General features: G+C 31.0%; 5 long non-coding RNA genes across 9 annotated transcripts in view; 3 read left to right on the forward strand and 2 right to left on the reverse strand.

The window, feature by feature from the left end:
* Positions 1-2,070: 2,070 nt before the first annotated feature.
* LOC102676552 lies at positions 2,071-6,889 on the reverse strand. Of its 4 annotated transcripts, none has more exons than XR_004150269.1 (4): positions 6,464-6,889; positions 4,390-4,832; positions 2,664-4,233; positions 2,071-2,564 (listed from the first exon to the last, which is right to left on the reverse strand). It is a non-coding gene; the product is annotated as an uncharacterized LOC102676552 (long non-coding RNA). The 4 variants fall into 4 exon arrangements; XR_421557.2 differs by having other exon boundaries at positions 2,072-2,564; positions 6,491-6,887; XR_004150268.1 differs by having other exon boundaries at positions 2,072-2,564; positions 4,528-4,832; positions 6,491-6,886.
* Positions 6,890-7,182: 293 nt separating this feature from the next.
* LOC102676645 lies at positions 7,183-10,389 on the forward strand. 2 transcript variants are annotated; one of them, XR_004150270.1, is made up of 5 exons: positions 7,183-7,453; positions 8,283-8,563; positions 8,631-8,846; positions 9,888-10,114; positions 10,369-10,389. It is a non-coding gene; the product is annotated as an uncharacterized LOC102676645 (long non-coding RNA). The 2 variants fall into 2 exon arrangements; XR_421558.2 differs by lacking the exon at positions 10,369-10,389 and having other exon boundaries at positions 7,186-7,453; positions 9,888-10,193.
* Positions 8,892-11,239, reverse strand: LOC116185429. The gene is made up of 2 exons (XR_004150274.1): positions 10,753-11,239; positions 8,892-10,186 (listed from the first exon to the last, which is right to left on the reverse strand). It is a non-coding gene; the product is annotated as an uncharacterized LOC116185429 (long non-coding RNA).
* Positions 10,419-11,067, forward strand: LOC116185428. Its single transcript, XR_004150273.1, has 2 exons — positions 10,419-10,559; positions 10,625-11,067. It is a non-coding gene; the product is annotated as an uncharacterized LOC116185428 (long non-coding RNA).
* Positions 11,240-11,341: 102 nt separating the features above from the next.
* Positions 11,342-12,663, forward strand: part of LOC116185426 — a 1,673-nt gene continuing 351 nt past the window's right edge. Inside the window, exons 1-2 of the long non-coding RNA XR_004150271.1 lie at positions 11,342-11,361; positions 11,574-11,707. This is a non-coding gene — a long non-coding RNA (uncharacterized LOC116185426). The remainder of the gene's footprint in view (positions 11,362-11,573; positions 11,708-12,663) is intronic.

Raw genomic sequence — 12,663 nt, forward strand, 5'->3', positions numbered from 1 at the left:
AAGATTTGTCTTTAACGGTATTAAGAATGTTTGAAGAAATGGAGAAAATGTATAATAAAGAAAATTGAACATCATTGTATCTTGAATATCTGAAAGAACAAAATTATAAAACATTAATATAGTATATTAATTATTATAGTATATTAATTATATTAATAATATTATTATTATAGTATATTAATTATAATATAGTATATCTTTTATAATTATTGGAAAAAATGAAACAGGTGATCGAAGATTTATAAAAAAAAAAAAAAGTCTTCGATTCGAAAGCAAATTAAAACGAAAGAACGTTGCACGTCTAAGTTACGATCTTCGAGCACAAGGTGGTCGTTCGTACGATTTCAAATGGCGGTAGAAAACCGCAAGAAGAGATATCGATCGGAGTAATCGAAAACTCGTACAAATCCGACACCAAGGCATCGTTATCATCGGGTGGTTATTGTAGTTGGGCACGAGTCCCTCGAATTAAGATCGATCGATCCCGTATTATTCTCCCGTCTAATTTTACAGTCGCGGTCGCTCGCTCGAATTTACACGACGTTGTTGGACGTCTCGCGTTTCCTGCCAGCTTTTTACTCAATGAATCGCGTTATCAATGAAGAAAAACGATAGCCTGTCATCTATTCGCGGGGAAACTGGAGATCTTAAACGGCGTGATTATTATTTTTAAGATACAATTGAAACGCTCGTTCTTTTTTTTTTAAAACACGATTGTGTAAAATGACTCTAACAGCTTCGATGGATTTTAACCAATAATTATGTAGTCGCTAGTGATACCAGAGAATATTTATTAATATTTATTATTCGGATTAAAGTAAAAAAAGAAAATAAAAATCTTTTCTTCCAAGTATCTCTCGAATCCTAATTTACATTTCCCCATATTCAAGCCGGAATCGTCTATCAGGATGCCATAAGGTCTCCGTGAAAGAAAAACGCAGGATAATTGCTTTCGAATCGGCGGTGAACAGAAGGTGAAACAAATGCGCGACTCGAATGTTCCAGCCTCGTGAACCAGGTAAGGATTTCCATCCGGGGGATAGACGAAGGAAACGCGGAATAGACTCTCGTCTATCAGGGCACAGATGTCAGAGTGCAGCTCCTCTCTTTCTTTCTTTCCCCTTTTTTTTTTTTTTTTTTTTTTTTTTTTCAATCGACCAGAAAAGAAAAATCTTTTCACGGCAGAAGGAGGAAAGCCGAGACGTGATCTGGCTTAACCTGGCCCTGGTTCAATATGGCTTGCGGAACATTGGTCGCGGATCGGTGGCGGCAAGGAAACGTGGCACGTGCCCCGTACAAAGAAAAACGAAGCGTTCTAACGCAGCATCCGCAAGGTCGGTGCCATCTGTTGCTCCTCTCCGGCCTGGAAACTGAGCCCGCTGGCCCACTTCGGACGAATTCTTTTCTGGTATTTTGCCGGATAAGCTCTCGCGTGCCAGCCTCCATCGCTCTCGTGCATGTACTCGGTTTAACGTTACCACGTTTGCCGGGCATTTCAAGAATGCCGCAAGACGCAATGCGTTCCTTTTTTTTTCTGCAGTCTTTAAGATCCGGCAGCTGTTGTGTGTCCATCGATTTTGATATTTCATTGAGTTTGCGAGATGATTATCGATGAACAATAGAAATCTGCAAAAATTAATCGACATGTCAAAATATGAAGATATATATATATATATTATTGTATATTGTTAATAAAATTATATAATTGATAAACGTTAAATTGCAAAAAAATAAGATAAAGGAATCAAGATCAATTGTTTGTTTGTCTTCAAAGCAAATAATTAAAGCCATAACAATTTGTGTAAGGATGCACCTTAACTCAGTATCCGTCAAGAACCATCTGCTGTCAACTTCTGACCATTTTTATCCATCACGACTCATTGTACTCATTCTCTGTTACATAGCTGGTACATTAGCTATCATTATAAAATTCTTCTGAGAAAAGTTCAAATATTCTTTTCTGCTATATATTGATTTTATCTTTATTGAAGAAATTTTTTTTAGTTTTTTCTTTTTAACTGTTATTTTCATTTTAACAGATAATCTGTAATCAATATATTAATTAATCATCGTGTTTAATCACTAATACTTAATTTTAATTGTCGAGATTATCAAGTTTGATGATTAATTTCCAGCAGAACAATTTTCTTGAATTTCGTTTATCAAACATTGCGAAATCGTGAAAAGCTATAACACCAGCTGGTTGATCCTCCATGTCCCATCGTAAGAGACAGAATTTGAGTAATTTTTGGCAAAGGTGGCCTGACAGGTGTAATACGCAGACCTCTTACGTGTCATTAAGCATGGTGAGGTAACATCAAGGAATTTCGCCATAGTGGTATATATACCGAATACATATTTGAGTATGATATCGTGGACGATATAGAAATTCAAGCATGGTCCTCTTGTGGACACGGGTTGACAGCTGTGCCGTTCGTCCAGCATCGTTACGCAGTGTCGTTGTAAAGTAGCAAAGGACTTAAGAAACTAACTGCAGCCTCCTCGAATATTTGAGCATGATATGCTTTTATGCGATGGATAAATTTCCAGCTTCGCTATGGCAGCTGCAAAATATGCGTTCAAACTTCAAGTATGTGCACTAACATGCGATAAGAATTTGTAAAATGTTGAAATAAGATATTTATCACATAGAACTTACTTACTTAAGTAATAAATGCAATCGCTTGTTTGTAAAAATCCACACCATACTCTAAAATGATAAAAAACATATAGAACATAAAAATTGAAGAAATATGTTCAGAATAATTAGATAAAAATATTTTCCATTCTCGCTTAATTAGTCTAAATTTTAATTAAAATTTATTTAATTTTAATTTGAAAAAAAAAACATATTGCGAAATATTAAATACTTCTAATTTAAATTCGGATTTGATTGATATTCCAATTTCATATGTTGCATGTTTTAATTAATTGGCTAGTTGCATTATCGTCAAAACGAAATCACGGCTGTCGATCGAATAAATCGGAATCCGACAATCAATGCGGACTTTCCTTTCGTGCGAAATCCTGGTCAAGGATCCTTGTTCGGTATATTCCGAATTGGAACAGGTGCTCGTCAGGGATGTCGCGAGTAAAGAAGAATTTCAGGCGAACAGCCGTGATTGGTTCGTCGTGTGGGCAGCTGTTCGTAGCCTCCAATTAAGTAAGTGTTGTGTCGTAACAGGTGTCGCATGATTATCAGGTACCATGGAGGATCAGGCCAATAAATATCATTTGTAATATTGTAACTAATGTGTCGTGCGTTTTTGAATAGATAAGTGGTATAGGACAATCTTCTATTAATCCTTTTCATAAACATTCCTGTGGATAAAATTATTTGATTTCTTTTATTCAGCAATTTTTTTCAAAAATAAAATTAATTGATCTTTCAGCATGATAACAAGTATCAGATTTTATAATTAATATCGTGACTTTCATAATTAATATCAAAATTCAAAAATAAGAAAAAAAATATATTTTTCAGTTGATTTCCATTTCATTTGCAATTATAATAATATAAAATATATAATTATAATAAATAAAATTCCTTTAAAGGATCTTTGAATGCGGGTTTGATTATGTGCATTGGTCGACATGGATGCAGGATCGATCAACGAAATTTCTGTAGAAGCACCTGCAGATTTCTACTAAATTAATAACGCCAGGTCTACGGATATATGATCAGATAAGAAGATATTCGATTCGCTGAAAATTTAATTATCCAGTCAACAGAAAATCAATTTAACTTTCTATTAGACATATAATCGTTTAAAAATCAGTAGCTCGATCATTTCCTTAGTCCTTTTTAAAAAAAAATCAAAATTAATAACATAAATTTTAATCGATAAAATTTGAGGTTAGAATTTTCCAACATTTCATTGCCTGAATTGATAAATAGATTATTAAGAAAATATCTGTTAATATCTCACGTAACTAAAGGAAAAGCCCATAAAACTCAACTGGTGTAAAATTGCAAAATCAGAGACCACCTTGAGAGAGAATTAATAGCCCGAAGGAAAACTTACGTACAGTTGATGCCATGAAGGGAGATACGCATGCATGCACGATCGTACCCTTCCTGGGGATATCTGGTGCTCGTATATAGTATACCTTCTATTTAGAGAGTTGGTGCATAATACCTTCCGATCATCCCACCGATCAACCTTTGTCGGTCATTTTCCATGCAAAACATAATCATAGCACGTGCTATCAAGTCATCAAGTCACTTTTTTCCTATATTGTTATAATCCTATATAATATTTTAACAGTATTTATTACAAAAACATTCCAAAATTTCAATAATTATAATACATAAAAATTCTAGCATAATTCTGGATAGTCATTGAAATTTCTGAATATTGAAAATGAAATTGAAATAATATTCGTTACTTCAGAATAAAAAGGAGAACCATTTTCAACGGTAACTCAATTGTTGCTGGATGAATAAGAGATCAGGAAGGTTCGAGGTGAATTTAAATAGGAAAAGGAATAAAATGCAGCACGTGCAAAGATCACCGGAACACGCACGAAAATACTCGTCAGTCCCGCCGGATACCTGGATCATATTCAGTCATATAGGCTGGTGTATAACACTTACCTATCTTTACCCAGCAACCTACCAACCTCGGCTATCTAAGACGAGGTTCATCGTGGCAGCGCACGGTGGTAGTAGCACGTGCTCAAATCCGAGCAGCTGCCTGTTTGTTGCCCCGGCAGGAAGGATATTCGCTTTCGACCCCCTCCGCCACTTCCTTCCCATCTTGTTCTCCTCGCTCGAAGAGCTCTCCTTTTTCTTTTCCTTCTTGTCCCTTTTTGATTTTCACGCCAGTTCTCTACGACAAGAAAATAGAAAGGATGACGATGATACTTGTTCGTTACTCTGATTTCATTTTGATTCCACAGATAGTATATAAATCGATTTTAGTTGAAAGCAATTACGCAAAGAAAAAGTTATCAGATGTTTTCATTGAATATAATTTAATTATAATATAATATTGTAATGTTCTTTTATTTGAAAGATATATATATTATTTTTTTATATTATTTTATACTTGAGTTCAATGTAATCTTTTATTAAAATCATTATGATATTGATTTCAATATAATTGATAATTTCTGCTAAAATTAATCAATGAATATGTTAAATGTTTAAACATCTTATATTAAATCAAATTTAAATTCAAAAAATTTAATTGAATAGAATTGTAACAATACTTTCTCGAAATTGTGTAAAATGAAGATTCATAATTCCCGCGAAAATTACATATATATAATATATATAATATACATGCAAGTGTTTAGTATAATATATCGCATTCCATGAGGTAAATTAGATTACGATAAAAATAAATTGTGTGTAATTATTTTCATTGCATGAAATTTCTATTTATATATATATATAAAATATTTTAGCAAAAAATATAAAATTTTTTTAACAAAACACGAACACAATTTAAATTTTAAAAATCACAATATATAAATAATATATATAACATAACCTCAAGAGCTTTTAATTACGTATCATGTGAAATATATTTAAAATAATTATAAAATTATTTTCAGATAAAATAATTCTATTTTGGAATGAGTTAATTATTTTATTCTGAATTCATTTAATAATCAGTACAATTTTGTTGTATATTAATAAATTCAATTCTTATTATATAATATAATATAATATATAATAAGAGTCAACTCATTAGAAAATAATGAATTAGCTAAATAAAAGAACGTATAAAATTATATTCTGAAAATTTTTTCTTTCAATTATTTTTACTTTTATTATTATTATCTTTATTTTCCGATGATTATTAAATATTTTTTATATTTAATTAAAATACTTATAGTAATACTAACTTTTCATTTATGAATTTGAAATATTAATTAATATATTATATAATATTTTAATAAATAAAATTGTTTAATTATGATTGAGATATTTTTACATTTTTTAAATTTTGTTAAATATTGTTAAATTAGAAGAAAATAAATAGAAATCTGATAAGAAAAGTTTTATTTCAAACTTTCATTTAAAGATAATTTACGTTAATGCAATATTCTTTCTTGGCAGTATAATGAACTGTCAAGAACTTTCATAACAAACCTTATTAATGTCATCACGCAATCCAATTATACTTGTTGCAATTATTCAATCTATCTGAACTCCTTATGATTGCTTGTATCACAGCAAATACAATTCAAATTAAACTTTTCATTTAAACGTTCTATCCCTGATACAAAGAAAGATTTAAAAACAAATCCAAATAGAATCTCTTGAAATGCGTAACGACATTTTTTAAAATAATCCGCCATGTTTGAACTATAAATCAAAGTAAAATGGCGTACGTGCGTGTATGTAGTGTAAGAAAAGCATTTAATTGACATGGTTTCGATTGAATTTCATAAGAAACAAATGAAAAAAAAGTGACACGCAATAATACCACCAGTGAACATCAAGCATTACCAGCTATACATTGGTCGGTGTCTGTACCTGCTCGACTCTCTCGAAAAACCGCGAGGAAAAGCAAAAGAGGGCAGAGTGGCGGAGGTGCAGCAGCTGGCTTCACCGCAACATCTGGCGGCATTCGATACTTATTCGATAGTGCCACGCGCCACTTCCACGTCTCCGCCTCTCTTTTCTTTCTTTCTTCGCTCGCTTCCTCTTCCTATTTTCGCGCTTTTCCGGCCACGACCCGTCTGTCACACGACATCGAATATCATTCTGTCGAATTTTGTCGGTATTCTCTTTACTCGTTTCCGGCTTGATCGTGCGATTCGAACAATGCTCCATTGCTTATTATTCAAAACGTAATATTCTCTTGAGAGCTTATCTTCGTTCAATTATTTTACAAACTCTATTAAATTTAAATCTTTAGAATTTTATTAAAGATAACTATATTATCGATAATTCTATATCATCGATATTACTAATGCGATATTACTAATTCGATATTATTGACATTATTAGATTAATGAAACAATAGTAATATTAAAAACAATTGCATTATTATTAATAATATTTGTTAAAGTAAATAATTATTGATTATTAATGATTATTAGTTATTAAAAAAGTTAGTCTTCATGAATTTGTGTAATGTCACAACTATGTATATTCTATTGATACGATAAATTTATCGAATGAATAGATCGATATAACGATTGAAATAATCGATATGAATAACAGTGATGCCAACATTGCATAACCAACAAAAAGGCAAGTTTTCAGAAAGACAATTAACGAGTAATGAGTTTGGAGAACTTTGGAGAATTCATGGGACGGATTCTACTGTGAATTGTTAATTTCCGTAACGAAGTATAAGGTTAACTGGACGCTCTCGAAACAACCGGTGCTTACACGCCCAGGAAGCAGGAAGGAGAAGAAGGATGCAACGATAAAATCATTCGAGTCGTTGCCCGAAAACAGGCAGTCGAAAGCATCATGAGACTTCGTGAGGTGAATTGTGCACATGTAACCAAGCAAAGGGAAAGTCATTAAACCACATCATTAAATTGATCTTTATCTTTTTGATTCGCGGAATTGATCTTACGAATTCGTATCTTTCTTTCATCTCACCGTTGATAATAAATTTGATTGCTTTATTTCCTCGTTCTTTTCAATTATACTATATTTTCGACTTATTTAGTATTTTAAATGCTTATTTATATATGAAAAGATCCATACGCCATCATATGTAAATATTAAATATCTTATCTTGAAGACGCCACTTTTCGTCAACTATACATTTCATTTCATCTCAAATTTTATTATATAGTTTTATGTTTTTGTCGTGAAAGTTATTAAATATAATAGTACTGAAAAAAATGAGATCAATTAATTAATTATTTCATATGACATTTTGAAATATTCTGTAGATATAAACAATAACTGAACTTCTATTTCTTTTTGATAATTTCAGTTATTATTAAAATTATTAAACACATATGAAATTCAAATTTGCAAACGATGAATTTTTTTATAAAAGAGCATGATAATAAGCATTATGACATCAAAGAAAACAACCAATGGAAATTTAAGATTGATTCAATCTTTTCTTTTACCATTTTGAATGAAAGATAAGAAATATTGCATCAAGTTTACATCATGTCTTTTTCATCTGCGTCTCCAAACTAAATCCCACAATTGTTTCGAACAATAGATCCTACACAATTTGCGTTTACGCTTTTTTCTCTATTCTTCTAAACATTTATTCCTTCTCATTTTGTTATTTTTTATATTTTTATTATCTTCTTATCAATTCTGACCCGATAAATTTTTTTTTCAGAGATGCAATCGTCGCATCGTTTCTAAATCACACAAATCAAATGAAAACTTGGCAGAACATCGTGTTCGATTCTTATTCTTATAAAACGCAATACAGGGTGCGCACATTCCCATGACAGGAAGACTGAAATTAGGTTTCCTGCCGAGTGCACGAACCGAAAGATAATTCCTTTCCAAGCTGTATAAAGTCGTACGAACAAGGAATTATTTTTTTTTCTTATCACACTATTCATTCCTGTTCTTTTCCGGAATAAGTTTTACGGATATTAAAGGATAGGGAAAGTTTTCTTTTGAATCAAGAGCGACCCATTTCCATTTTATCTTCTTTGTATTTTTTAATCCAGGCCAGATCTACGATTGGAAACTTTTGCATTAAAAAGTTTATTCATTATAATCAGGATTATCAGTTTTTCTCGAGTTCTATTTTAATCTAGAGAGAAATTTCATTGAAGAAATCAAATCCTCTATAATTGAAATGAAATTTCTGCAGCATTCATTGAAGGAAAAGGAACGAGAATTTCCGTCAATCTTTTAAAAAGTCTATTATCTTTTGCACGAGAGTTTAGTAAGTAAAAATTAATTAAAATCTTAAAAAATTTATAATTTTCAGATTAAAATCTATTGTTTATTCATTGTTATTTTTTTATAAAGTATTATAAAAACATTTTGCATTCATCATCATATCTTAAATCATATCTTAATATAATAATTCCAACCAAGGGTTAAGACAATATCGAAACTGAATGAACTTTAATAGCGACTACTATGAAAGTTCAACTTCTCATTTATATCGTCCGGATGTACGGTTGAAGCCACCTTCGTGGCATTCCCCTTCGTTCTATATTCATATCCGTAGTAAAGTAACCAGTTAATGTTAATAAGTCGCCATCAAGATGGAAAATTAAGAAGAATCTAAATGTCGATTGATTTCAATTATAATTTCATTTTTATAAATTGATTTTCCTTCTTGGATAAAAATTGTATCAAAAGAATATAAATGAAAAACCAAAAATGTAATCTTTATGTTAATACATTTTTTTGTTTCTTCTATTTTTTCATTTTTATAATTTGACTTATATTTTTCATTTTTTTAATTAATAAAAACTAATTTTGAAAAATTGTTATTTCAATGTATCTAAAATAAAATTAGTATAAAAAAAATTGTAAAAGAAAACTCAGAAGAATTATAAAATCATTTAATGATATAAAGTAATTTCATAAAAAGATTATCTCGTCAAGGAAATGGAATTTCTATCTCAAGATTATCTAAAGTCTTCTGAAGGTATAAAATATAATCTCCGGTCTGGTCTTTTCTAAGAATTTCCTCGCATTATCAAATAAGAATAAAATTTCAAAGAGATTACATTATAGAAAAAATTTTTTTCTCTATCATTTATAAAAATTCAATATTAGCAATTTATATTTGTGTAATTAATTAGAAACCATATCTCATCGAGTGATATCTCAAATAAAATGAAAATTTCGAATTTTTTTATATCATGCATAATAGGCGTGATAGAAGATTTAATTCTATTTTGATCAAAAGATGAAACTAATGACAGATTTGCATTCTGATCGACTTATAGACAAAATAAATATTTCGTAGCTCATGACTACTAGGTCTAAGGACGTGAAGTCGATGTCGGTGGCGGCGACGCACCGAGCGTGCTTCCTGCCGCTTGACCGGAAGTCGCGAGTCAGAGGCTCGGCTCTACGTAGGCGTTACGCTTCCTTACGCGTATCTACACCGTCTCGCTACCCAGTTTCTCCTCTGCCTCGTTGCTGCTCTCCGTGGAAGACCCTTCGGCGCTCCTCGAGGAACCTTCTTTCAAGGTCATCCTATCCGGGCCAACTTTTCTTCCTCTCTTTCGTAATCTTTCTCTCTTTCGTTCTTTTATCTTTTCTCTAATTTTAATTAAAAAAAACAAATTGGTTAATTATTTTGATCTCTTATATTAAGATATGATTTGACAAAAAGAAACAATTACTTTTTTTTTTAATTGTAATCATATTTTTGTTATTTTATTGAATCCTTTGACTGATTATAAACATTAATTGAAATAAAAATAATTCTATTTTTTTTTCAGAAAACGTATACTTTTAGAAATTACAAATTATTCGACAACGTACACGAAATAATGATTTTTCTTCTACATTCTCCATTCTTCAATTTTTATTTTAATAATCTAACAAGCATCTGTACAAGCAGAACTACAAAGCATAGAAACGGAAAGCAAGAGTATTCTATCGTCCAAAGAGAATGTGAAATCAAGAGAAGGTATTATCGATTCAAATTAATTTCCTATCTTAATTCATTTTTACTAATCTATTATTTTACACCAGAGAAAGAAGAACGAAGAAATGGAAAATAATAAAGAGGAACAATGGTGAATCCCAATTACTATATCTTAGAAATCTCGAATCTCTCTAGAAAGTGAACTTCACTGGCCGTTAGGTCGAGGCAGACTTACAATGCTTATTAACTAATTCATAATAAGAGGAGCGTACACGTTGTTCCATTTCTTTCGGTGAAATCCTTCTCGTGATTACAAGCGAGTCACGCCGCTTAACGATGCCGTTAATTGACCCGCCCGCAAAGAGTGCTTCTACCTCTCTCCCTCTTTCCTCTTCCCTTCTCACTTCTTCTCCGCGAAATCCACGTGCGGTATTTATTCCATGATCGCAAACGAGCCTCGAGACTTACAACGTCATTAATTGTCTGTACGGAAAGACAACACAAGTTCACAAGCTTTCTGTCAACGTTGTGCACGTTAAACCTGTTCCATGTTACAAACGCATAACTGTATTTGAGGTTAGCTGGATAAACGCCTAAGGAAACGACGCTCGACATCGGTGCAAAAACCATTGGCTGATGATGACTCGAGAGACAATATTTTGAAACTTGATATATGGTTAATTTATTATGATGGAATATTATGAAACCATGTATTACTATATAACAGAAAAATATGTTTTGATCGATACTTGTGTACTCACTAGAGTAATATTTATTTTGATCATTTGCAAATTATATCAAGAATTTGAAATTTTTTCTTGATTAATGAAGAATATATTTAGTGGTAAGAATTATGAAAATTTCTATTTTTATAAATCCAAAAATTTTAGAACATGTTTTATTAATTAATTAATATTCATCTACGAAATATATAATCATTGATAATTTGCACTTTTTTTTATATTTATATTAAAATTGACAAAAAAAGAAAATATAATGAGACTGTTATTGATTTATTATCAAAGATCGGATTGTAATTTTTTTTTTTTTTTTTAGGAACTGTCCATTGATTAATAGGATTGAAATTCACATTGAAGTATTTATATGAAAAATAAAGAAAGATGGAAGATTTATTATAAGAGAGAAGAGAACGAATTTTTGTAATAATGCACGATAAGCAAATTTATTGGGTAGTATTATATATTTTTTCATCCTATATTCGATATGGCAGTCGTACGATGATATCGTTTGAGCCACCTATCGGTTGTATCGAACGATATGCTTTCCGCTTCTTCGACACTAATTGGCCACGTTAAAATCTCGCATCTGGCGTATCAATAATCTCACGCGATAGCAGAAACCCTATAATTACCAGGAGATTAATTATAATTGGGATACGATAATCTTCTTTTCTTTCTAGTTTTCTTCCGTTCCATTGCTCCCTTTCAGGGAGACATTGTTAATTCATGAGATAATATCGTCAATCATATTTATTTCTGTTTTTTCTTACGTTCAAAAAATTCTTTTTATAGATTCTTAACATCTTAACTAATAATTTTTTTGTTAAATTTTGAAAAAATAATCTTTACAATTAAATTTCTATCACTTCTTCCGTATCTGAAAAAATTTAGCCAAAGTGATCGTGTGTTCAATCAATGGTGTTAAATCCGATTGAGAATAAAATTTTTCTCCATTGAAATTAAAAAAAAATAAGTTTGAAGAAAAACATTTTTTTATAATATAATTCATCAATGATGATTAAGCTCCTAATTATTAAACCGGAATAAAATATCAATTGGAGATTTTATACTATCAATAACAACCATCCATATAACAGAGATATATCAAGATCTTCGTTTCACTCAAATTGTTCAATCTTCTCTCGATTTTATTATTATGATTCTCTCAATTCTCTCTTGAAACAGAAAACTTTCACGTTACGAACGTAAAAAGGAACAGTTTAATACATATGCAAATATCAGGAACCGTGTTCTAAACATAGTCAAAAACCGACATCATGGTACGACTTCCTTTCTCGAATCGGTGGATCACCACGTTGAACAAAACCTGAAGGGCGGTTAGGTGTACCGTTTCACTCCGTTAATTTCGTTCCTCCTTCGTTTTTTCTTTTTTTTTTTTTTTTTTT

The sequence above is a fragment of the Apis dorsata genome, unplaced genomic scaffold (assembly GCF_000469605.1).
Source record: "Apis dorsata unplaced genomic scaffold, Apis dorsata 1.3 scaffold_174, whole genome shotgun sequence".
NCBI lineage: Eukaryota > Metazoa > Arthropoda > Insecta > Hymenoptera > Apidae > Apis > Apis dorsata.